This window comes from Myxocyprinus asiaticus, chromosome 37, assembly GCF_019703515.2.
Source record: "Myxocyprinus asiaticus isolate MX2 ecotype Aquarium Trade chromosome 37, UBuf_Myxa_2, whole genome shotgun sequence".
NCBI lineage: Eukaryota > Metazoa > Chordata > Actinopteri > Cypriniformes > Catostomidae > Myxocyprinus > Myxocyprinus asiaticus.
In genome coordinates, this window is record NC_059380.1 from 30679484 (window position 1) to 30705868 (window position 26385).

The following is a 26385-nucleotide window of genomic DNA, read 5'->3' on the forward strand; positions in this document are numbered from 1 at the left end:
GCGCCAGTCCCTCCTGTAGCAAAGCATCCCCAAAAAATGATGCTGCCACCACCATGCTTCACGATTGGGATGGTGTTCTTCAGCTTGCAAGCCTGGCCAAACAGTTCAACTTTTGTTTCATCAGACCAGAGGACATTTTTCTAAAAGTAAGATCTTTGTCCCCATGTGCACTTGCAAACTGAAGTCTGGCTTTTTTATGGCAGTTTTGGAGCAGTGGCTTCTTCCTTGCTGAACAGCCTTTCAGGTTATGTCGATATAGGACTCGTTTTACTGTGGATATAGATACATGTCTACCCGTTTCCTCCAGCATCTTCACAAGGTCATTTTGCTGTTGCTCTGGGATTTATTTGAACTTTTCGCACCCAACTACATTTATCTCTAGGACTACTGTTTGGACAGATGAACGTGGTACCTTCTAAACGGCTTGCCAAAACTACAGTTTGCTAATATTATATCTTTGGAGTGGTTAAAAAATAGTTTAAAAATTTATCAACATAAGTGTATGTAAACTTCAGATTTCAACTGTGTGTGTGTGTATATATATATATATATATATATATACACACACACACACACACACACACACACACACACACTACATTGCCAAAAGTATTCGCTCACCCACCCAAATAATTGAATTCAGGTGTTCCAATCACTTCCATGGCCACAGGTGTATAAAATGAAGCACCTAGGCATGCAGACTGCTTCTACAAACATTTGTGAAAGAATGGGCCGCTCTCAGGAGCTCAATGAATTCCAGCGTGGTACTGTGATAGGATGCCACCTGTGCAACAAGTCCAGTCGTGAAATTTCCTCGCTACTAAATATTCCACAGTCAACTGTCAGTGGTATTATAACAAAGTGGAAGCGATTGGGAATGACAGCAACTCAGCCACGAAGTGGTAGGCCACGTAAAATGACAGAGCGGGGTCAGCGGATGCTGAGTCGCCAACTTTCTGCAGAGTCAATCGCTACAGACCTCCAAAGTTCATGTGGCCTTCAGATTAGCTCAAGAACAGTGCGTAGAGAGCTTCATGGAATGGGTTCCCACGGCCAAGCAGCTGCATCCAAGCCATATATCACCAAGTGCAATGCAAAGCGTCGGATGCAGTGGTGTAAAGCATGCCGCTACTGGACTCTAGAGCAGTGGAGACGCGTTCTCTGGAGTGACGAATCACGCTTCTCCATCTGGCAATCTGATGGACGAGTCTGGGTTTGGCGGTTGCCAGGAGAACGGTACTTGTCTGACTGCATTGTGCCAACTGTGAAGTTTGGTGGAGGGGGGATTATGGTGTGGGGTTGTTTTTCAGGAGCTGGGCTTGGCCCCTTAGTTCCAGTGAAAGGAACTCTGAATGCTTCAGCATACCAAGAGATTTTGGACAATTCCATGCTCCCAACTTTGTGGGAACAGTTTGGGGATGGCCCCTTCCTGTTCCAACATGACTGTGCTCCAGTGCACAAAGCAAGGTCCATAAAGACATGGATGAGCGAGTTTGGTGTGGAAGAACTTGACTGGCCTGTACAGAGTCCTGACCTCAACCCGATAGAGCACCTTTGGGATGAATTAGAGCGAAGACTGCGAGCCAAGCCTTCTCGTCCAACATCAGTGTCTGACCTCACAAATGCGCTTCTGAAAGAATGGTCAAAAATTCCCATAAACACACTCCTAAACCTTGTGGAAAGCCTTCCCAGAAGAGTTGAAGCTGTTATAGCTGCAAAGGGTGGGCCGACATCATATTAAACCCTATGGATTAAGAATGGGATGTCACTTAAGTTCATATGCGTCTAACGGCAGATGAGCGAATACTTTTGGCAATATAGTGTGTGTGTGTATATATATATATATTCATACACACACACACACACACACACACACACACACACACACACACACACACACACAGTTGTGCTCAGAAGTTTGCATAACCTGGCAGAAACTGTGACATTTTGGCACTGATTTTGAAAATAGGACTAATCATGCAAAAAAACTCTTATTTAAGGATAGTGATCATATGAAGCCATTTATTATCACAGTTTTTTTGGCTCCTTTTTAAATCATATTAACGGAAATCACCCAAATGGCCCTTGTTGGGCCTCATGTATTCAGATAGAAGACAAAGGCAGGCCTAACAGTCATAAAAAACATTCCTCAAGCCCCCTCCTTTTAAGTCAGATGTTGTACTGATAAAAATCGCACCAAAATCAAACAAAGGGAGTCCAAAACAGACTACAGATCCATGAAGCCTTGCCCTCTAAAGGATCGAGCTCTCAACTCCTATTGGATGAGGCACACAACAGAACGTCCCTCAAACATGACATCATCAGGACTTCAAATAATTCTGAAATGCTTCCAAAGTGGCTTCCAGCGACTTAGTTCACCGAATACGGACGTAGCTTTTTGCTGCTCTCCGGTGCAGCCTCGTGGCATAAGGAAGTAATGTCCGACTTGAAACTGTAGCCATACAATCTCCATCTCGCTGGACGAGCTGAGATTACTCTGTGTTCAACCGAACACTCTAACTGATCCGAAGGAGACCGCTGAGCAATTTGCATCTTCATCCGTTGGCCTACAGAAGTGAAGAGATTAAAGATTTCTCTTCCATCTTCAATCAAGTCGACATTTCTGAGTTCTCCGCCAGCCCGTCGAGAATCAACAGCCGTACCGCCCTCTGAGAATCAACAGCCGTACCGCCTGCCGACAGCGCGTGGAAATGGCCTCTCGTCATCACACGAGCCTCAAGAAACCGGGTCAAAGTTAAAGGACAGAGGAAAACACATTCTACCTGTGTCCTCATGCGATTCAAGTAAGAGGTTTACGTCTGGGCAGAGATAGAATATTATAGTGTGCTATTCTTGTGTTTCAAGGTTTTTGCTTGTACAGTTTACGGACCGCCATGTCCGCTCATTATTAATACTCAGGGTATTATCACGAATTTGTTTTGCTGTATTGTGGTCCAACCAAATTGGACTGTTGTGCATTTTCGCCATCGCGGGTGAGACAGCAACTGAGTTCATCCATTAAAGAGTCAAATAACAAGGGACTTTTACGAGCCCCGCTCGTAAAACCGCGTCTCTGAGTGATGAACACGGCTGCTTTCTCTCCCGCTATCGCGAAATCAGCTTTCGGGCTGTCACTTAATCTCTCTCTCTCTCTCTCTCACCACACTGACACACACACACCTTATGTGTTATAGGATTATTTTATTTCCATATCTAATCATATCACTGTTTAGTTTGTAGTTTTAAGTCGGAAGTTTATTTACTGCATTGTATTAATTATTAATTGATATTACTGCATAAATAAACTTTGTTTATATTACAAAGAGAAGTGTTTTGGTTTGTTTTGCATACGCCTGTGTCATGCTGACGGGATGTCAGTGCTCGGATTCAAACCTTCATTCATTGTTTTTTTTTTTCCGAAAATCGATATTCTTCGGATGTCGATTTTCCTAAGAAAACAATCTAATATTGAGACTGTTTTAATATTCGGTTATTAGTCCCGGATTTCAGGGTGGTGCCCCGTCAATGTTAATCCTTATTAATATTCTATTGATTTTTGATAACTGATAATTATCTTTGATTGAATCTGAATGATCAATAAGCTAGTGTTAATTTTAATGTTTCATCGACGTTAACAATTAACGATTATCTTTGATAACTGTTGATTTAAAGGATTAAAAAAACCTAACATTGATTCTCATCAATGTTCTATTGATTTTAATAATTAATAACTATCTTTGATAATTATTAATTATTGCTAATAACCAAACTTGCTCCTAAACGTAGCACACTACATTTACTGGAGTCCCATATGAGGTTTTAATGAGTTAGATCCAATTACTTAATTTAAATATTGATTAATAACTACATAAATAATTAATTATTTCTGATAGTAACCCTGATCTAAACAACCAGTAAAGCCCTACACCCTGATCAAAAGTTTACATACCCTTGAATATTTGGCCTTGTTACAGACACACACAGGTTTAATTGGCAATTAAAGGTTAATTTCCCACACCTGTGGCTTTTTAAATTGCAATTAGTGCCTGTGTATAAACAGTCAATGAGTTTGTTAGCTCTCACATGGATGCACTGAGCAGGCTAGATATTGAGCCATGGGGAGCAGAAAAGAACTGTCAAAAGACCTGCATAACAAGGTAATGGAACTTTATAAAGATGGAAAAGGATATAAAAAGATATCCAAAGCCTTGAAAATGCCAGTCAGTACTGTTCAATCACTTATTAAGAAGTGGAAAATTCAGGGATCTCTTGATACCAAGCCAATGTCAGGTAGACTAAGAACGATTTCAGCCACAACTGCCAGAAGAATTGTTTAGGATACAAAGAAAAACCTACAGGTAACCTCAGGAGAAATACAGGCTGCTCTGGAAAAAGATGGTGTGGTTTCAAGGAGCACAATACGATGATATGAACAAAAATGAGCTGCATGGTTGAATTGCCAGAAAGAAGCCTTTACTGCACCAATGCCACAAAAAAGCCCGGTTACAATATGCCCGACAACACCTGGACACGCCTCATAGCTTCTGGCACACTGTAATTTGGAGTGATGAGACCAAAATAGAGCTTTATGGTCACAACCATAAGCACTATGTTTGGAGAGGAGTCAACAAGGCCTACAGTGAAAAGAATACCATCTCTGCACTGTGATGCATGGTGGTGGCTGTAGGTACTACTGGTTGTTTAAATCAGTTTTACTATCAGAAATAATCAATAATTAACTGTTATTTTGGAATAATTAAATAATTAAATCATTATTAAATAGAATTTAACTCATTAAATTCTATTCTCGAGGCACCACTTTTCTCTTTGAAAAGAGAAAAATGATAGCAAGTTACTGATTGAGTTTCACAAAACAAAATCTACCCTGTATCTTAATTGTTAATCAAAATAATCAAAAAGGGGAAAAACTAGTTAAATTATTGTTATACAAATCTAATAGTAATCTAGTTACAGTTAGTTTCTAACACCAATAACATAATAGTACTCTGAGGTAACTTGGGAGTTCTTCACGTGGCAGAGGTTGGCTTCAACACAATATTCAAACAAAAACAAACAGGAGTACTTATAACAAGATTTATTATAATCAAACAGTAATGAACACAGCCAATACTATCCAAATATAATCCAAAAATAAATCAAGGAAATCCTAAACTAACAGTGGAGCTATATGCTAGTGTGTGTGTGTCCAGATGTGGTAACAAAGGAATCAAAATGGAGGATCAGGTTCAAAATGGAGGGTTAGATCCAAAATGGAGCTGATACCACGTGAGGGTGGAAATGAGCGGACACACAAAGGAACTGACGAAACAGGCGGGAGAATCTGGTTCACCAACCTGAGTCGAACACAAACTGCAGCGCCGCTCACTCAATGAATATCAGTGAGAGAGAGAGAGAGAGAGAATGAGTGTGAGAGAGAGGAAAAGTGCATGCAATTTAATTAAGGGTAACCGCTCGTAACAGCAGGACTGAATTACTAGTTCAGATCACTCAACAAAACAAACGTAACCCCAAAAGAAAACTAAATACAAATCTCCCAACTCGAAACAGCGAGCAGAGTTTAACATACAAATATACTCAAAACATCAGCATTTAGAATCAAAAATACGATTTAGTTTCATAAGAAAAAAAATCACAGTTTTAAACTAAAGCTACCCAAATATCAAGCCTTACATGGGAAATCCTGTGTGATTTCAGTAGGGTTGTCTGTTGGAATTCCTGTTGCATTGAGCGGTCAGGAGAAAAGGTCTGGATGGTCCCTTGTCTTACGCTCGTCAGCGAAAAGACGAGTCTCTGCTTTATTCTTCGGATCCAGCGATGGAGAAGAATGCAGAAAGTAGTCAACGTTGAATGAAAAAGAGGGAGAAGGGAAACTGGTCGCCTTTCCGTTTTTAAAAATAAATTCACTGTTGCTCTACAGTGAAACTGAACCGGTTGATATAAGTATACTATAAGACTTGAACAAAGCCAAGTTAATCTTACTCTACCATGGCCGAATGGTGAGGTTGGAAAAACGTGGTCTCTTTGTTCTCAGTCCAAAACGGAGGGAAAACTCCTTCAGTACGTGCACAGTACAGATGTCCCTTAACAGCCAGGCAGAGCTTAGCACAGAGAGGCCAAACTTCATCTGTCCGCTGGTTTTATTGACAAGATGATGTCATCGGTCGTAGGCCGCTTTCGACCAATGGCGTTTGAGACTGGGTCCATGGGCGGGACTTCACATCCAGTTGTGAATTTGTGAAGGATCCTGGGAAACTGAATTCATATGTCTCTCCTTTGATTATAGAACAAAGGGCCATGCGGTCTCTGCTGCCATTTTGAGTGGGCCAAGGCCCTACATCTCCCCCCTTTGGTCTTAAAGTTGGGGTTCCTGCCACAGTCCTTGAGTGCAACCCGAAAGTTGTACAGTCCATGTGTCCTGGGTTTGCATGAGCTTAGTTCCTGGAAACATTAACAGTTCATAAAGGCTTTTGATACCTAGGCAGTCATAGTAGGTAACATCTGGGCAGCTGAATTCTAACTAGGCTAGCTAACATAATTTCTATCAAAACAGCACTTCACATTGGCAAAACACATCAAACATTGCAACGACCCTTTGTTATCCCTGAGTTTTCAATGATTATGAAAAGGAAAATGGGAAAGATTGTTACAGTTAGTATAACTGTTCCTGGGCAGAGTTAGGAGCAGTTAGTGGTAGAGGGGTAGACAGGAGCTTGAAACGCTGTGGAATGGGTGTCATTGCATCCAGTCTAGTGTGTAGTGTTTGGATGTGTATGTGCATAGCGTATGCGATACCTGCCGTGATGACCCAACCACTAAGGAGGAACCCAAGGGCAGTCAAACTGATGGGGTGTTCTTGATAAGCCGATAATTTTCCTATACGATTGAAAAATGTAGTCGTGAGCTAAGTCGATTTGAGACTGAACTTTACTAATTTGGTCCCTTTAGCTAGAAGCTGTTGTTGAAGGGTGTCATCAATAGTGAGGTTGTGGCCTCTGAATGCGTCCATCATCTCAATCTCTGAATCGTTTCTCTCTGGACCGAGATGGAGGACAATGTTGGCTATATGTACCGTGGCCCCTTGTGGGACCTTCAAGAACATTGTTTGGTTTGGGATTGTTAATTTAGTGTTTGTGTCATGATGGTCGTATGACATTAGGATCTCGGTGGCAGGGGCACTGACAAGCCATCGACTACCAGCTCTTTCTACCCTAGATTCTGTCCCTTTGCCTTTAACAGACATACTAGCCTGGCATTTTTGCTCTGGGGTGTCAGCCCTCAGACCGCACAGGTGGTCGGTTACATCTCTGATAAAGGGGTTGCTGGGGCAAACCCAATGTATGTCCTTGGTGTTCGTACACATGTTCAGATTGGGAATAAGGTAGAGAGAGGGGTCATCATAGTGGTAGGCAAGCACCGGTGGTGTTCTGATATGTACATGTACATTATTCTCCCAAAACCCAACGTTCAATATGGATTTCAGTTGGTAAATGTTCTGTTTCTCTATAATGGGTAAGTTAAGGATAAATCCTATCTCTAGGTTCTGAGGATTTACATGGATGGGTATTGCACTGCCAAGGCTGTATGCCAGATGTATCTGAGAAGTCTGCACAATGGTGGTAGTGGCCGATCTAAGGATTTTTTCAACCATGTTTAGGGGAACTAGGTAGGATGGGATCTTTCCCCCACTCAGGCTGTTAACTGACGTGCTAATTTCCCTTACAAGGTCATGCATTAGATCTCTAACCATTCACACGTTATGTCTGATCTCACAACTTCTGACAAGGCATCCAGAGCATGCAAAGTGTTATTTAATATTTCTGAGTGCATGTTTACTGTGAGTACAGTACCCTGTAGGGTTTTACCCAGATCCTGTAACTGTTCTTGTCGTAACAGGAGTTTGTCTTGGATTTCTGGCATTTCCTCATTAAGTTCACCCATTTGTCTTTGGAGTGTACCGAGACTGACAGAGTTGGCAGCCGAAAGGCCGATAGAGAACAGGGAACCAATGGCCGATGCTGCTAATAGCAGATCACCGAGGAACCACTTTGGTCGTTTATGCCCACTGAGTTCTTCCTCTGTGACTAGGAATTTCTGCAGTTGTTCTAGGATGTGGACAGTTGTCAACTTGGCATGTTCAACTGTGTCCTGGGTTTGGGTTCCACTTACCCTGCCCTCCATCATCTGTGGAGGTAGCTGGATGTGTTTGCGATACACATCCCAAGGGTCTAAACGAACATATATTCTTTGGGTGTAGAGGTGGCAATGGGTGATTAAGAGCCCAGGGGTCTCCTGTAGGACAATACCGGTTGGCGGGCCGGTTTCTACCACCTCATTGGCTTGTGTGAGATGTAGGTTGAGGAAGATGCCAAGGATCCAAAGGAATTTCATCCTGAAACATACAAGAGTCTCATTATCTAGTGTTTGCAGGAGTAGTCTTAAGGGTTAGTGCATGCTAATGTATGAGTAAAGCATGCTACACCCAACTACAAGAGACACTATTGTTGTGGGTCTGCTCCCCTTTGGAGTGGAGACTGTTCAAAGGGTTTGATCTGATTTGAATGGACCCATTTGTACGTTGGTGTTTGGTTTGGCTTCGAGATACGGATTCGGTAAGCTACCGAAGAGAGCTTCCCAATAATCTCAAAGGGGCCTGACCAGCTTGGCAGGAACTTTTTGGCGATTCCCACCGGTTTAGTGAACTTGAAGTAGAAGACTTTATCACCTACATTATATTCGCGGTCAGACGTTTTCCTATCGTAATAGGCCTTTTGTCCTTTGACACTGGTTTCCAGGTTTGTTTGGAGGTGTTTGCATAACTCGGTCACGTACTGATGTGCAGTATATGCGGTTGCAACACTGACGTTTTCTGGACGGTACAGCAGATGCAGTGGGAGAGTCATTTCCCTCCCAGTCATCATTTCAAAGGGTGTGACCCCAGTGGTGCGGTGTGGAGTAGACCTGATGGCCATCAGTACCAAAGGGAGTTTCACGTCCCAATCTTTGCCATTGCTGTTGCCATACTTCTTGAGCATGCTGACAATGGTACGGTTGGTTCGCTCAACCTGACCTGATGACTGGGGGTGGTATGCAATGTGGAATTTGGCTTCCACACCCAACATTTCCCACATTGTTTTCATCACAGCTGCCGTGAAATGAGTGCCTCTGTCTGAGTCGATTGAGAGAGGTAGCCCCCAACGGCTGAACACATGGTTCATCAGCATGATTGCTGTGGTTTCAGCCATGTCATTGGGTGCTGGCAATCACTCCACCCATTTTGTAAAAGCACAGGTGACAGTGAGAAGGTATGTGTTTCCTCGCGCCAACTTGGGTACTGGTCCAATCCAATCCATCTGCAGATTGGACCAAGGAAACGTGATTCCCTTGACCTGCAGTGGAGCTCGATTCAGTGGCCGGGAAGGATGGAACTGACAACAGATCAAACATCCCTTTACGTAGGCATTAGTGTCTTTGAGCATAAATGGCCAGTATGCAACCTGTTGGAGGGTGTAGTAGGTAGCTTTGTAGCTCCTGTGACCTCCAATGGGAGCATCGTGGGCATGTATTAGCATCACCCCCCTATGGTCTGTCGGAACGACCCACCGGGGTGGACCTGGACCATCGGGAACATAGACCAACAGGCCTTTCTCAAGTTTCAGGTGTTGTTGTACCTGACAAAGAGCTTTTAGTTCTTTTGAGTCCTGTAAAGAGGATGGTAAGACCTGTTGTGTTTGAGGTTCCATCAACTGCTGCTGGATTGCCTGGATCACCGGGTCCCGTTCCTGCATGGCACTCAAGTCTGTGTCGCCCGGTTGTCGACCCAGGTTCACAGTCTGCAAGCAGTTTTGGGGATTTTTCCGGTTCTCTCTTACCTGTCTACGGGTGAGAGCGTTCACAGAGCAAGATAGTGGCTTAGGGAGCCACTCCTCCTTGAATTCCCATAGTGGTCCCTCTACTGCACCTCGCTTAGCTAAACGATCAGCTTCATCGTTGCTCTCTTTGTCGGGGCCAAGAGTTTGTGAATGACCTTTGAACTTCTTCCAATACATAGTCATCCCTCGGTCAGTCACGAGTTGGTCACAAGCCAAGAAGAGTTCAGAGTGTTTGATCTCTTTACCTCTGGCATTCTTCATGCCATTTTCTTTCCATGTGTGGAAGTGTGAGATGAAACTGTGGCGGGCATAGTTAGAGTCGGAGCAGACTACCAACTGCACAATAGCCGAGCTAGCGGCTTGTTGCAACACAATGAGTGCTGCGGAAATTTCCGCGTACTGGCTAGTCTTTGCACCAAGTTGGTAACTGTCTGGCGCATGAACATCGTAATTGACCCAGACTATGCCCACTCCAGCTCGGGTCTGGCTCTCATGGTGAAAAGAGCAGCCATCCACGTAAACCTTCGGGAGGTCTTGACAGACAGTTTCATCATAGTAATGATGATTTGCGGGAAGAGAAGGAGTGGTAACAAGGAAGGGCGGGGAACCTGTCTGTCCTTCGAAGTCACAATGATGGCACTCGGCCAGGCCCCGACCCAAAGCCATCTTGTGGTTCTGAGCGTACCTGACTTCGATGTCGTAGCCTTGTAGTGCCATCATTCATGACGCGATGCGACTGTTGGACACTCGTCCTTCTCTTAGCCGCTGGCTATTGAGGAAGGAGACAGACTGGTGGCAAGTTTTAATGATTACCTTCTGACCCCTTATGTAGCTGCTAAAGTGTTCCACAGCCCAGACTGTGGCTAGGAGGGCTCTCTCACAGTCAGAGAACTTCAGCTCTACACTGCTCAGAGGTCGGCTTGCGTAGGCAACGACGGCGGCGCTGAGGCAGTGGGAGGAGAAGCTCGCCTCTAAATGAAACTCCTTATCTTTGTCTGGGTAGGCAAGACAAGGGGCTGAACAGAGATTTGCTTTCAGTTCTCTGAAAGCCTGCTCGAGGGTCTCCCCATTCAAAGACCTTGTCTTTCCGGAGGAGCTCAGTAAGGGGCCTGGCTGTCTCCGCATAGTCCTCAAACTGCCTGGAGTAGTTGCAGATGCCCAAGAAGCTCCTGAGTCCCGACACGTCGGTTGGGGCTTTGATGTTTTGGATGGCTTGAACTCTCCCTGCTTGGGGTTCAATGCCATTGGCACCCACCAATAAGCCCACATACTCAACCTTGGTGCGGCACCACTGACCCTTGGAGAGGGCCAGCTTGGCTCCTGTGCTGGAAAGCTGGCTGAGCACGTATCGTATTTCGGTCAGATGTTCTTCAAATGTCTGACTTCGCATGAGGATGTCATCCACATAGATCAGGTTGCCGCGGGCAGCAGCATCACTCATGGCTTTGTGCAAGAAGATATTAAACTCAGTTGGAGAGTTTGAATATCCGAATGGGCATCGGTTCCAAGTGAACTGTCGATTGCCAAAAGAGAAAGCCAGCTTGTACTGATCTACTGGGTCGACTGTCATTGTCCAAAACCCATTGGACACATCGACGGTCGAAAAGAAACAGGCTCTTTTCACTTTCGCAAGCTCCTGATCCAGGTGGATCATGGGCCATCGTGAAAGAGCGACCTGTTTGTTCAGTTGTCGATAGTCAATTGTCAAGCGCCACTTTCCATTTGGCTTCAACACCGGCCACAATGGTGAGTTGTATGTGGAGTTAACTCCCGAATAATGTGTTTCTTCAGCAACGTGTCAAGTATCTCTTTGACTCGTAGGCAGCTAAAGGATTTCTGTACTGGAGTACGAATGTTGGTGGTGCATTTGGGTCAGTTGCGATACGAACTGTATGGAGTTTGGTGATTCCACAGTCGTTGGAATCCCTTGAAAAGATCTGTTGAAAGTCGTGAAACAACTTCCGCAGTTCTTGTCTTTGACCCTCTGTCATTAAGGCATCTGCCTTATTGAGTTGTTGTGCTATTTCATCCTCGAATCCCAGATAAGGTTCCTCTGGTGGGGAACCGGCTTCGTCACCAGTTGAAATCATGTCACCCGTGTGAGCAGTGAGGGCATACGCAAACATGTCCGTTTCCGTGCCCAAGGCAGTACTGCAGACTTCTTTGTGTAGCCCCTCATGACAAGCAACTGTGATCATTATGTTCGGGAAGGTGAGGTTCTCCCCCTCATCAAGGATAGAGGCAGCTCTCCAATCACGGGCACTGTCAGCTCGAAGTCATGAAACGAGCTGTCGATCAGCAACCCTAATGGTCTACGTGCCGTCACAACAATTGGTATGTTTGTTAGGTTCTGGACAAGCAAGTAAGCTGAGCGGTTGTTGAGCTCAAGCAGAGGTGTACCACAGACGGTCAGGCTGAGTTCCCAGAAGTATGGCAAGGGTTGGAAGAATGCCTGTGAACCAGGTATCATCTGTCCCTTGAGGATCATGAGGCGGACAGGGGCACCTGCAGTTCTAGCTGGGATAGTCAGGTCAAACTCGCTCACTGCCTGACATGCCTGAGGGATGGTCTGATCAGACAACATGTGTTCTGGATCAACCGCTGCCGGATGGTTTTCAATGCTTGCCTGAGACCATAGGACCTGGTTGACAGTGTCCAGTAGAGCACCTAACCTAACAAGGATATCGGCCCCCAAGAGGAGTGAGGGGTCAAGTTGGGGAATCACACTCATGAAGTGTGTAAACCTCTTCTTTCCAATTTGAATGGAAAGAGCACATATCCCAATAGCCTTGATGGGCCTCTGCGGTGACTCTGCAGAAAGAAGGCGGTGACTTTTGCGCACAAAAGACAGAGAGGAGCTGTTCTGACACAGCTTGTCGTACAAAGCTTGACTAACAGCAGACTTTTCAGACCAGAGTGCGACAAGCACATCAGGTACCAAGATACCGTTAGCATGTACGCCTCCAGCTATGCAGGGGCTGTACAAAGCTGGGTTTGAGTTTTCTAGTGAGCAAAGGAATGATTCGTGGGTGCTCACGGGTCCGCCAAGCTGCGGTGTCAGTGGAGTCACAGTCAAGAGGCTCAGAGCCAAGATGAGTCTGGATGTCTGGGTAATGACAAAGCGCTGACTCAAGAACAGTGTCACAAGTGGTCTCTCCTGACTCTTGGATATAAGTGACCCGGTCGTCTGAAGCGTGACGCTGTGGGCAAGACAGACCGGATTCGGGGTTGCGACCTGGGCCCACATGTGCCAGCGAAGGCAGTCGATCAGCGGGGCCAGTCGGTCCAGCAGGTCATGGCCGATAAGAAGTTTTTCTGTGTCGAAAGCACAGATGTAAATGGGATGATTGAGTGTCGTCTCCTGGAAGGTGATTACAAGCCAAGCGCGTTTTATGATGGGGCTCTGTTTTGTGTGTAGCTGACAAGGCTCACATCACAGGACTCTGTCTGCAGTGGTTTACCAAGAGAGAGCATTGCCCTGGCGACTTCTGCGAAAGTCTCCTCGCACATTAGGCTGATTTCAGACCCAGTGTCCAGTAACGCATGGATGTCTATACACCTTCCTACCGACACTGAGGTGTATATGCATCTGGCATTACCCTTGTGGACAAGGTCTCCCAAAAATTTAAAAAGCGGAGCATGGGTATTGGGCATGACTGCCACTGGGTGCGTCTGGGTCTTCCCTGTGTTCTTCTCCCAGCCTACAAAGTAGACTTTGGGGGAAGAGCAGGCAAGTGCATGGGCTAGTCACGCTGACGGACTGTCACCATCGGGTTTTTTGTGGCATCGTCTGACCCTTTGAGTCCGCTAGGCTTTTCTGGATGAGGCTGAGCTGTCGCTTCAGATCACTCTTTCCAGGAGGCTCTGAATGATTCCCTTTGTTTCCATTCCACTGTCTGGGGCTTTTCACAAACACGACATTCCTTTTCTTTGGAGAGGGATTCTGTTTTTTCTGACCCTGGGAGGGACCCTTGTGGTCATTCCCTTGGTTTCTCCAACCTCCCTGTGGGTGGTTGGGCAAACGTTTTGCCGCTTCGCAGCTTACTCTAGGCAGAGGTATTTCATAGCCCTCATGCCCTAAGTCTGCCCTCTCTGAAGACTGGATGTCTAGGACTCTGACATTGACTTCTGGTTTATCAGTCGGACGCACGACCATTTCCCAAGTCATTTGGGCCATCTTCCTAATTCCCTGCATGGTCGGTCTACCCTGTTTACACATCAGTGTTACGTGGGTTCGCACGCAGGGGTGGAGGTTATGGAGGAAGAGACCTGAACCCTCGCTCTTCTTCCAGACCTGGCTCATTACTTCCTTGGAAGTACGCATTTCTTAAACGCCTACAGTACTCTCTAGGAGGCTCCAACCGCTTCTGTTGGATGCGGATGGCACTGAGGGTGGCTGATGTTTCATCAGTATATGGCGAGTACTCCTCGCACAGAACCCTGCAAAGCCTCGGATAGCTGTCACGAATGTGTGGCGGTTGAGTCTCGATGGAAGCGTGGACGCTTCTGGAAGTTGTTTTCCAGTTGAGTTTCAACTTCTCACGTGCAGAGGCATGAGGCAAGTCGGCAAGACAATGTTCCGATTTCCCTAAGGTAATCGTTGACATTTGAATCTCGGCTTGCTGGGTCGAAACATTCTATGTCCTTCGCAAAGGAGTCAAGCTGGCGCATGCGTAGACCTGTGTCTTGGTCCCGCTTGTATCCATCTGACTCGTCAGAGGATGAGTACCAGTGCCTGCCCCCATTGCCATGGCGTTGGGTGAGACCTCTTCCTCCTTGTGGTGAGGAAGGCATCCTGCTGGGGCGGGGACCTAAAAGAAGCCTGAGGGGAAGATTGCAGAAATATGGCCTGGCCCCTGAAACGTGGTGGACTCACGTCCCGAACAGGGATGCGCTCTAACTCCGGGAGTTGGAGCAATGGTTTTGAAATACTACCTGAACGAGGGGTAGGGTATTTCGCCGTAGCGCCATCCTCTGAGTCCTCTACCCCACTCTGGTCAAAGATGAGGTAGCAGAGCGCTTCTTGAGCTTTAGCCCGTATGTCTCGACTCTCTTGCCGGACTCAGTCGTCAGCGACCTCTCTGCTTTCTTTTTCAGCCGACTGCAGTCTTTCTACACACTCCTCCAGCATAGTATTTGTAGTCTGGAGGTCTCGATGTAAAGCGCGATTGCTTGCATCAAGCCGACTACACTGGGCTGTAAGTGTCTTAACCTCGCCCTTGAGTGTTGCTATTTGCAACTGGGCCTTGTGGTGGTAAAGTAGAAACAGCCTACCAACTACCTCCTGGATAGTGGTTACCTTCCCTTGAGGATCGTGTGCATTATCTACCACGGCGGCCATTTCAGCATCACACTGAGATGGTGTGTAGCTGTTAAGCTACTCCCTTTCTTCTCTAGAGACAAGGAGGTGGTCAGCGACCCAGCTGGACAGTGAGGTTTCCTCACCTGACCTGGGAGCTTCAGCTCCGGACGCTGATGGGGACTGGCTACTCATATCTCCCTGGTTTGACAGGTGAGAGGGTGATGTCCAGTGGACCCCTATAGGAACTCTTTATGAGTTCACAATTCTGAAACCTTAGCCGAGTTTTGAGGGTGGCGACTTACAACACCTGTTGCTCTGTGGAAAACACTGACATACCAGTCGTTATCCTGAGGAAAGAATGCACAGGGGGAACCACTTACCTGTCACTCACAAGCAACTGCTTTGTATTATTAACTGTTTCTTGAGCTGCTAATTTAGGTGTTAATAATCACAGTATGACTATCAGCACGTCAGAATACTTTGTTAGTATCTAGTGACTGAATATCTCAAACACAAACAGGAGTAATGAATTAGTACCAAACTAGCAACCACTAACACAACACTTGCAATGATTCACAACCACAACCGGCCTTGTGTCTTAGCAGTTTGAACTTCCTGTAGAAAAAGGAAGCCAAGAGGGGAAACCTTTGGCTACTCTAAAATATTTAGTTATTTGCAAGAATATTGGAGGAAGCCAACAATTATCACGGTCTCACACGTGGCACCAATTATTATGTAGGTGCTACTGGTTGTTTAAATCAGTTTTACTATCAGAAATAATCAATAATTAATTGTTATTAATTATGGAATAATTAAATCATTAAATAAATAAATAGAAATTTAACTCATTAAATTCTATTCTCGGGGCACCACTCTTTGAAAAGAGAAAAATGATAGCAAGTTACTGATTGAGTCTCACAAAACAAAATCTACCCTGTAGGCTGAGTATCTTAAATGTTAATCAAAATAATCAAAAAGGGGAAAAACTAGTTAAATTATTGCTATACAAATCTAATAGTAATCTAGTTACAGTTAGTTTCTTCATCAAGTTGTGAATTTGTGAAGGATCCTGGGAAACCGAGTTCATATGTCTCTCCTTTGATTATAGAACAAAGGGCCATGCGTCTCTGCTGTCATTTTGAGTGGGCCAAGGCCCTACATGGCTCACTGATGTTTTGGGGGTGTGTGAGCTGTAAAGGCACGGGCAATCTTGTGAAAATTGATGGCAAGATGAATGCAGCATGTTATCAGAAAATACTGGCAGACAATTTGCATTCTTCTGCACGAAAGCTGCACATGAGACGCTCTTGGACTTTCCAGCACAACAATAACCCTAAGCACAAGGCCAAGTTGACCCTCCAGTGGTTACAGCATAAAAAGGTGAAGGTTCTGGAGTAGCCATCACAGTCTCCTGACCTTAATATCATCAAGCCACTCTGGGGAGATCTCAAACATGCGGTTCATGCAAGATGACCAAAGACTTTGCATGACCTGGAGGCATTTTGCCAAGACAAATGGGCAGCTATACCACTTGGGCCTCATAGACAACCATTACAAAAGACTGCACGCTGTCATTGATGCTAAAGGGGGCTAAGGGTATGCAGACTTTTGAACAGGGGTCAATTTCATTTTTTTCTTTGTTGCCATGTTTTGATTTGATTGTGCCATTCTGTTATAACCTACAGTTGAATATGAATCCCATAAGAAATAAAAGAAATGTGTTTTGCCTGCTCACTCATGTTTTCTTTAAAAATGGTACATATATTACCAATTCTCCAAGGGTATGCAAACTTTTGGGCACACTATAAATATATATATATACACACACACACACACACACACACACACACACACTTAAAACCATCTGCCTAATATTGTGTAGGTCCCCCTCGTGCCGCCAAAACAGCGCTAACCCACATCTCAGAATAGCATTCTGAGATGCTATTCTTTTCACCACAATTGTACAGAGTGGTTATCCGAGTTACCATATATTTGTCAGTTCGAACCAGTCTGGCCATTCTCTGTTGACCTCTCTCATGTTTTTGCATTGTTGTACACTGGAAGCTCCTCTCACCAAGACAAATTCCTTGTTTGTGTAAGCATACTTGGCAATAAAGCTGATTCTGATCAACAAGGCATTTCCGTCCACAGAACTGCCGCTCACTGGATGTTTTATTTTTTGGCACCATTCAGAGTAAATTCTAGAGACTGTTGTGCGTGAAAATCCCAGGACATCAGCTATTACAGAAATACTCAAACCAGCCCGTCTGGTACCAACAATCATGCTGTAGGGCTTTACTGGTTGTTTAGATCAGGGTTACTATCAGAAATAATTGGTAATTATTTCTGTAGTTATTAATCAATATTTAAATTAATTAATTGGATCTAACTCATTAAAACCTCATATGGGACTCCAGTAAATGTAGTGTGCTACGTTTAGGAGCAAGTTTGGTTATTAGCAATAATTAATAATTATCAAAGATAATTATTAATTATAAAAATCAATAGAACATTGATGAGAATCAATGTTAGCCTTTTTTAATCCTTTAAATCAATAATTATCAAAGATAATCATTAATTGTTAACATCGATGAAACATTAAATTTAACACTAGCTTATTGATCATTCAAATTCAATCAAAGATAATTATCAATTATCAAAAATCAATAGGATATTAATAAGGATTAACATTGACGGGGCACCACCCTGGAATCAGGGACTAATAACCGAATATTAAAACAGTCTCAATATTAGATTGTTTTCTTAGGAAAATCGACATCCGAAGAACATCGATTTTCGGGAAAAAAAAACAATGAATGAAGGTTTGAATCCGAGCACTGACATCCCGTCAGCATGACACAGGCGTATGCAAAACAAACCAAAACACTTCTCTTTGAAGTATAACAAAGTTTATTTATGCAGTAATATCAATTAATAATTAATGCAATGCAGTCAATAAACTTCCGACTTACAACTACAAACTAAACAGTGACATGATTAGATATGGAAATAAAAATAATCCTATAACACATAAGGTGTGTGTGTGTGTGTGTGTGTGTGTGTGTGTGTCAGTGTGGTTAGTGAGTGAGAGAGAGAGAGAGAGAGATTATTCAGTGACAGCCCGAAAGCTGAGTTCGCGATAGCTGGAGATAAAGCAGCCGTGTTCATCACTCAGAGACGCGGTTCTACGAGCGGGGCTCGTAAAAGTCCTGCGTTATTTGACTAATGGATGAACTCAGTTTCTGTCTCACCCGCGATGGCGAAAATGCACAACAATCCAATTTGGTTGGACCACAATACAGCAAACAAATCTGTGATAATTAATACCCTGAGCATTAATAATGAGCGGACATGGCGATCCGTAAACTGTACAAGCAAAAACCTTGAAACACGCTATAATATTCTATCTCTGCCCAGACGTAACCTCTTACTTGAATCGCATGAGGACACAGGTAGAATGTGTTTTCCTCCGTCCTTTAACTTTGACCCGGTTCCTTGAGGCTCGGGTGATGACGGGAGGCCGTTTCCTCGCGCTGTCGGCGGGCGGTAGGGCTGTTGATTCTCAGAGGGCGGTATGGCTGTTGATTCTCGGCGGGCTGGCGGAGAACTCAGAAATGTCGACTTGATTGAAGATGGAAGAGAAATCTTTAATCTCTTCACTTCTGTAGGCTAACGGATGAAGATGCAAATTGCTCGGCAGTCTCCTTCGGATCCGTTAGTGTGTTCGGTTGAACACAGAGTAATCTCAACTCGTCCAGCGAGATGGAGATTGTATGGCTACAGTTTCAAGTCGGACATTACTTCCTTATGCCACGAGGCTGCACCGGAGAGCAGCAAAAAGCTACGTCCGTATTCGGTGAATGAAGTCGCTGGAAGCAACTCTGGAAGCATTTCAGAATTATTTGAAGTCCTGATGATGTCATGTTTGAGGGACGTTCTGTTGTGTGCCTCATCCAATAGGAGTTGAGCGCTCAATCCTTTAGTGAGCAAGGCTTCATGGATCTGTAGTCTGGACTCCCTTTGATTTTGGCGCGATTTTTATCAGTAAAATTTACGACTTAGAAGGTGGGGGCTTGAGTTATGTTTTTATGACTGTTAGGCCTGCCTTTGTCTTCTATCTGAACACATGAGGCCCAACAATGCCAATGTCCAAATCATTGAGATCACATTTTTTCCCCATTCTGATGGTTGTTGTGAATGTTAACTGCAGCTCCTGACCCGTATCTGAATGATTTTATGCACTGCTGCCCACGATTGGCTGATTAGATAATCGCATATATGATTGTTGGTATCAGACGGGCTGGTTTGAGTATTTCTGTAACTGCTGATCTTCTGGGATTTTCACACACAACAGTCTCTAGAATTTACTCCGAATTGTGCCAAAAACAAAAAACATCCAGTGAAGGGCAGTTTTGTGGACAGAAATGCCTTATTGATGAGAGGTCAACAGAGAATGGCCAGACTGGTTCGAACTGACGAAGTCCACAGTAACTCAGATAACCGCTCTGTACAATAGTGGTGAGAAGAATATAATCTCAGAATGCTATTCTGAGATGCGGGTTGGCACTGTTTTGGTGGCACGAGGGGGACCTACACAATATTAGGCAGGTGGTTTTAATGTTGTGGCTGATCGGTGTATATACGGTTGAAGTAATTAAAACTAATTTTTTAACCACTCCACAGATTTAATATTAGCAAACTATAGTTTTGACAACTACTTTTGCATGACAAGCAATTTTTCCAACAATTGCTTACAGACAGATTGTTTCACTTTTAATTGACTATATCACAATTCCAGTAGGTCAGAAGTTTACATACACCAAGTTAACTGTCCCATTAAGCAGCTTGGAAAATTCCAAAAAATGATGTTAATCCTTTAGACAATTAGCTTCTGAAAGGAGGTGTACTGAATTGGAGGTGTACCTGTGGATGTATTTTAAGGCTTACCTTTCAAACTCAGTGCCTCTTTGCTTGACATCATGGGAAAATCAAAAGAAATCAGCCAAGACCTCTGAAATAAAATTGTGGAGCTCCACAAGTCTGGTTCATCTTTGGGAACAATTTCAAAATGCCTGAAGGTACCACATTCATCTGTACAAACAATAGTACGCAAGTATAAACACCATGGGACCACGCAGCCATCATACTGCTCAGGAAGGAGACACATTCTGTCTCCTAGAGATAAACGTAGTTTGGTGCGAAAAGTGCAAATCAATCCCAGAACAACAGCAAAGGACCTTGCGAAGATGCCGGAGGAAACAGGTAGACAAGTGTCTATGTCCACTGTTAACGAGTCCTATATCGACATAACATGAAAGGCTGCTCAGCAAGGAAGAAGCCACTGCTCCAAAACCGGCATAAAAAGCCAGACTACAGTTTGCAAGTGCACATGGGGACAAAGATCTTACTTTTTGGAAAAATGTCCTCTGGTCTACTGAAACAAAAATCTACCTGTTTGGTCATAATGACCATCGTTATGAGGAGAAAGGGTGAGGCTTGCAAGCTGAAGAACACCATCCCAACTGTGAAGCATGGGGTGGCAGCATCGTGTTGTGAGGGTGCTTTGCTGCAGGAGGGACTGGTGCACTAAATAGATGGCAGGAGATGAGGAAGGAAAATTGTGGATATATTGAAACAACATCTCTCAACACATCAGCCAGGAAGTTAAAGCTCAGTCGCAATGGGTCTTCCAAATGGACAATGACCCCAATCATACCTCCAAATTGTGGCAAAATGGCTTAAGTACAACAAAATCAAGGTATTGGAGTGGCCATCACAAAGCCCTGACCTCGGTCTGATAAAAAATTTGTGGGTAGAACTGAAAAAGCGTGTGCGAGCAAGAAGGCCTACAAATCTGATTGTGAGAAGCTTGTGGAAGGCTACCCAAAATATTAGACCCAAGTTAAATAATTTAAAAGCAATACTACCGAACACTAACAAAGTATGTAAACTTCTGACCCTCTGGGAATGTGAAAAGAAATAAAAGCTGAAATAAATCATTCTCTCTACTATTATTGTCATTTCATATTCTTAAAATAAAGTAGTTATCCTAACTGATCTAAGACAGGGAATGTTTTCTATGATTAAATATCAGGAATTGTGAGTTTAAATGTATTTGGCTAAGGTGTATGTATACGTCTGAATTCAACTGTATATATATACTGTATGTGTGAGAGTGAGGGAGAGAAAAAGAGGGGGAGAGAAAGAGCACAACTGATGATGCAACTGGAAACAAAATCATCATGTGTAGGTCCATGGGACAATATTGTTACTCGAGTTTTCTTATAAAAGATACAAAAAAAAAAAAAGTCATGTCTATATAGTTTCTTGATTTGTTTCAGAGTTTGTTTGTTTTTTGCAAGATATTTGGCTTGTAAAGTATGTGAAAAGTACAGTTCTCTCATACAAGCTTTGAAAACGCAAAGTGCTCCGTTTTCATTTTAATTTTATCGTTGTAATAATAAGGCTAGATGCAACTAGATTGCCACTATTGCATCATCGTTATATTGTATGCTTAATATACAAGTTTTATTCACACTTTGTGATAATAAAGGATATTTCTCTCACCAAGAACAGAAGTAAAAAGTGACATAACATTTTTATATGAAATATCATTGAGTGGGAGCTTCTGTCCCTTTCACAGCCCTTGGATTTTAGATTTTTTATTTTTTTATGTCCATTCAGTGTCACTGCAAAGCACATATAGAGATGCCACTGAGCAGCTGTTGGGTGTGACGCATCACAATAATCAGAACCAGATGCTGGTGAGAACCAGATGACGTGACTGAAGGAATTACTCTCTATTTTTTAGTAATTCAATCATAGTTTCTGTTCTTACAAATACAATTATCAAAATGATTGCGCTCCCTTTTATTTGATTGATGCGCATGTACAAGCTGAGCGCACGCAGTACAGGCAAAGATGCACAAGTGTATTGTAAGCACTCTCTCCTCTATCCTCACTTAAGTGGTGCTGGGAAGCCCGTGAATCTTTTTTTTTTTTCATGATTCAATCATTAAACATTATAACAAATATATAGTGCATCCGGAAAGTATTCACAGCGCTTCACTTTTTCCACATTTTGTTCAGCCTTATTCCAAAATGATTTTTTTCGTTTTTTATTTTTAATAAATGTGCAAAGATTTCAAACAAACTTCTTTCACGTTGTCATTATGGGGTATTGTTTGTAGAATTTTGAGGAAAATAATGAATTTAATCCATTTTGGAATAAGGCTGTAACATAACAAAATGTGGAAAAAGTGAAGCGCTGTGAATACTTTCCGGATGCACTGTATTCAGTATAATTAATTAAACTTCCCAGAGCTACAGGGGACATTCTAGAAGAGGTTGATTGGCTTGCACATCTCTGTGCACACTGAAGAAAAACTCGGTTCAGCCACTCACACAACGACAGTTCTACTCGACATACGATGCGTGTTATCAGGACATTTTAACAAGAACAAGTACATGTGCAAAGTATCTAACCTGATAGCGGTCCAATAAAAAATGCATCATTCTTTTTGCATGGCACTTCATCCATGAGAATCTGGAGCTTTACAAACTCCTGTTAAATTCTGCCAGTAGATGAAGCTGGTGGTGACTGCAAAGAGAACGCAAAAATGGAAACAATGCACTGTAAAATGTGGCTGTACATGATAGTGTTATATTTCATATAATTTCTCAATAGCAGGCCAAATTTAAGTCTATTTTGAAGACATAGGAAGGGCCATGGTTTGGCCACCCCTGATTTATATTTTACTTCTAGGATTATTATCATTCTGTTATTTAGTAATTACTGTAGCTGATGCCCTCGTTTAAATAGCTTAAAAGAAAAACTGTAGGTTACTGTACCTAAAATAAATGTACCAGCCATCATACAATAAATAATTTTCAATGGCCAAGCAATAAGACACTGGGTTTACAGCTGACATTCTTGTACCCTTGAGGCACCACTGATGAGGACCAGCATTTTCTTGAAGACGCTGGGTGTGCTGGAACACGTCACAGTTTATAATAGTATGTGGTAGCAAAACTTCAGAATACCACGAGACATTTGTTTTTTCTCAATTAAATTTTATTGATTCATATATTACACAACAAAGAAAAACCCAACACATATACAACGAATCAACATTTCACGTTCAACCCCCACTAATATCCCTCCCGATTCACCAACCCCACCCTGACCGCCAATGAACACCCGTGTAAACAAACACACAAAAATAAATACACAAATAAACATACATAAACTAAACTACACTCTCCACATCCCTTATTTGGGAGTCCCAAAAAACGCTACATTTTTACAGATTTTGTTTTACATAAATTTGTCTGCCAAACATGAGACTGGTCAGAACCCAATTTATGTGATTATCCCCCAAATTTATGACTGCCCCATCACCACCCAAAATACAGAGTCTGGGACAAAATTTGAGTGCCCAAAACGTCACACATACAACTCTGAACCCCAAAATTCTTGGATCTTAACACACCAACAAAAAACATAGATTGTGTCTCCATCTTCTGATTGGCATCGCCAGCAGGTGGGTGTGTCTTTAAGACCAAGCCTATACAATCTAGAGGGGGTCCAACAGAATCTATGTAATATCTTGAATTGCATAAGGCGCACCCTTGCATCTCTAGATGCAGACTTGACATTTTATAGAATCCTAGCCTACACTTCCTCCTCCAATACAAAGTTTAAATCTTTCTCCCATAATCTCTTGAGAGAAGTTAAAGCTCTGTTCCTGAGACACCGAATTAACAGGGAGTAATACACTGATGCCTCATGACCTTTTCCAAAAGCAGTAATCACCTCTCCCAGAGTATCTGCCACTTTAGGGGGGTGTGAGCTACTCCCAAAAATAGTACAGAGCAGGTGGCACAGCTGTAAATACCTACAGAACTGAGATCTGGGAATCTCAAAGTGTTGAACCAAATTTTCAAAAGATCTCAACACTCATACAGGTCACCGAGTGTAGTAACCCCCTCACAATCCACTCTGACCAGCAGAAAGGGGACCTTTCAATGCATAATTTAGGGTTCAGCCATCTGCTCGAGGCAACATTTAAATAAATGTCTTAAACACTCGACACTTTTGTCCATACCGCGTGCAAATGCGAGATAAAGGGGTGTGACTTAACTTCTCCAGTTAATTTAATAGAAGGCTTTGTAATGGCAAAATAGGGGCAAAAACTTCCTGTTCAATACCAAAAAAGGGAGGGGCTCTCTCAGGTGGAAGCGACCACTGAGCAAAATGTCTGAGACTGAATGCTTAATAAAACAAAATCTTGGGTAGGCCTACCCCAGCTTTATCAATTGGCCTATGCAACTTATTAAAATGTAATCTGGGACGTTTACCATTCCAAATGAAGGACTTCGCTATGCTATCAAATTGCTGGAAATAAGAGAGGGGGACATCTATAGGGAGAGACTGTAGCAGGTAGTTGAATTTTGGAATAGAATTCATTTTAATAACATTAACCTTCCCAATCATAGATATAAACAAATCAGCAAAAAAAGAAATGTCCTCTCACTTTCAACGGCTTTTATTTTCAGCAAACTTAACATGTGTAAATATTTGTATGAACATAAAAAGATTTAACAACTATGACATAAACTGAACAAGTTTCACAGACATGTGACTAACAGAAACACAATGTGTCCCTGAACAGGGGGGGGGGTCAAAATCAAAAGTAACAGTATCTGGTGTGGCCACCAGATTTACCAGTTCATGCTGTGAGATGTTACCCCACTCTTCCACCAAGGCACTTGCAAGTTCCTGGACATTTCTGGGAGGAATGGCCCTAGCCCTCACCCTCTGATACAACAGGTCCCAGACGTGCTCAATGGGATTGAGATCCGGGCTCTTCGCTGGCCATGGCAGAACACTGACATTCCTGTCTTGCAGGAAATCACGCACAGAACGAGCAGTATGGCTGGTGGCATTGTCATGGAGGGTCATGTCAGGATGAGCCTGCAGGAAGGGTACCACATGAGGGAGAAGGATGTCTTCCCTGTAACGTACAGCGTTGTGATCGCCTGCAATGACAACAAGCTCAGTCTGATGATGCTGTGACACACCGTCCCAGACCATGACTGACCCTCCACCTCCAAATCGATCCCGTTCCAAAGTACAGGGCTCGGTGAAATGTTTGATATGTTCGAAAATATAGATTGTGTCAAAAATAAAATTATAAAAAACACATTCCAACATTAGTGCTGTCAAACCACAAACTTCCCCCCGAACCAAACAAACAGAAAAAATAAAAACGTGCGCATTAACCCCGCGCACAACAGCGCCAACCGCTGTCTATCCCTCTAACCCCAAACAGCCCACGTACGCCTACAAGAGTCCCCACGACAACTTTGCCGTCAGATTGCTCAAGTCTCTGTACAAATTTTGAGAGACAGAATTACATAACAGAAGAAAATCTGTAATACCAGCCAAAAGGCAGAATAAAAACAAAGAACATGTAGATTCTTTCGCATAACTGTCCCGAAGGTGCGATCCTTCACAAAAACTCTGTAGCCTGTAGCACAACCAGAAAAAAAAAGGCTGTTCAGTTTCCTCGGACAGTCAAACGAATGTTCAGTGAACCGGCTGTTCATGAGTGCAGTAGATGACCTAATCCTTCCAATGTCCTGCAAATAATCCTCAACAAAACAAACTCCAGCCAATAGGAGGCATAAACACACAGAACGTGCAGATTCACCTGCACACTGTCCCGAAGAAATGCCACCCCACAAGCTCCAGCCGCCAGGAGGAACCAGCACAAAAAGAAACAATACAGGCGCCCAATTTCCTCGGGTGGTCAAGTAAATGTTCAGTGAGTCAGGTCCACTAGACTGCAAACCGAGCGCCACACAATTACTTACTCATTCCATAGGCTTTATGAAGGACATTGCTTGTTGAGGACAAGTAAATACTTTGCAGCCAACCTTAGCATCAATTCTCAACCTGGCCGGGAACTTCAGTGCAAAGCAACTCACCATCGACGCAAAAGTTTCTTGAAGGAGTGTTATTCCACAAAACAAACTAAAGCCGCTAGGTGGAACCAACACAAAAAGAAACAAAAAAGGCACCCAGCATCCTCAGACAGTCAAATGAATGTTCAGAGAGTCAGGCCCACTAGGCAGCAACATGAAAAATCACCAAATAGCTTACTCACCCCATTGGTCTCTATGAAGGAC

At 43.5% G+C, this 26385-nt stretch overlaps 1 protein-coding gene across 5 annotated transcripts in view; it reads right to left on the reverse strand.

Annotated features, from left to right (window-relative positions):
* Nucleotides 1–26385, reverse strand: part of cdk2 (cyclin-dependent kinase 2) — a 93019-nt gene that overhangs the window by 17789 nt on the left and 48845 nt on the right. The window contains exon 7 of one of the 5 annotated variants that reach the window (XR_007895084.1): nucleotides 22678–22792. The exons of the other annotated variants lie outside the window; for them this stretch is intronic. The gene's annotated coding sequence lies outside the window, so the exon portion shown is untranslated. The remainder of the gene's footprint in view (nucleotides 1–22677; nucleotides 22793–26385) is intronic. 5 annotated transcript variants of the gene reach the window in all.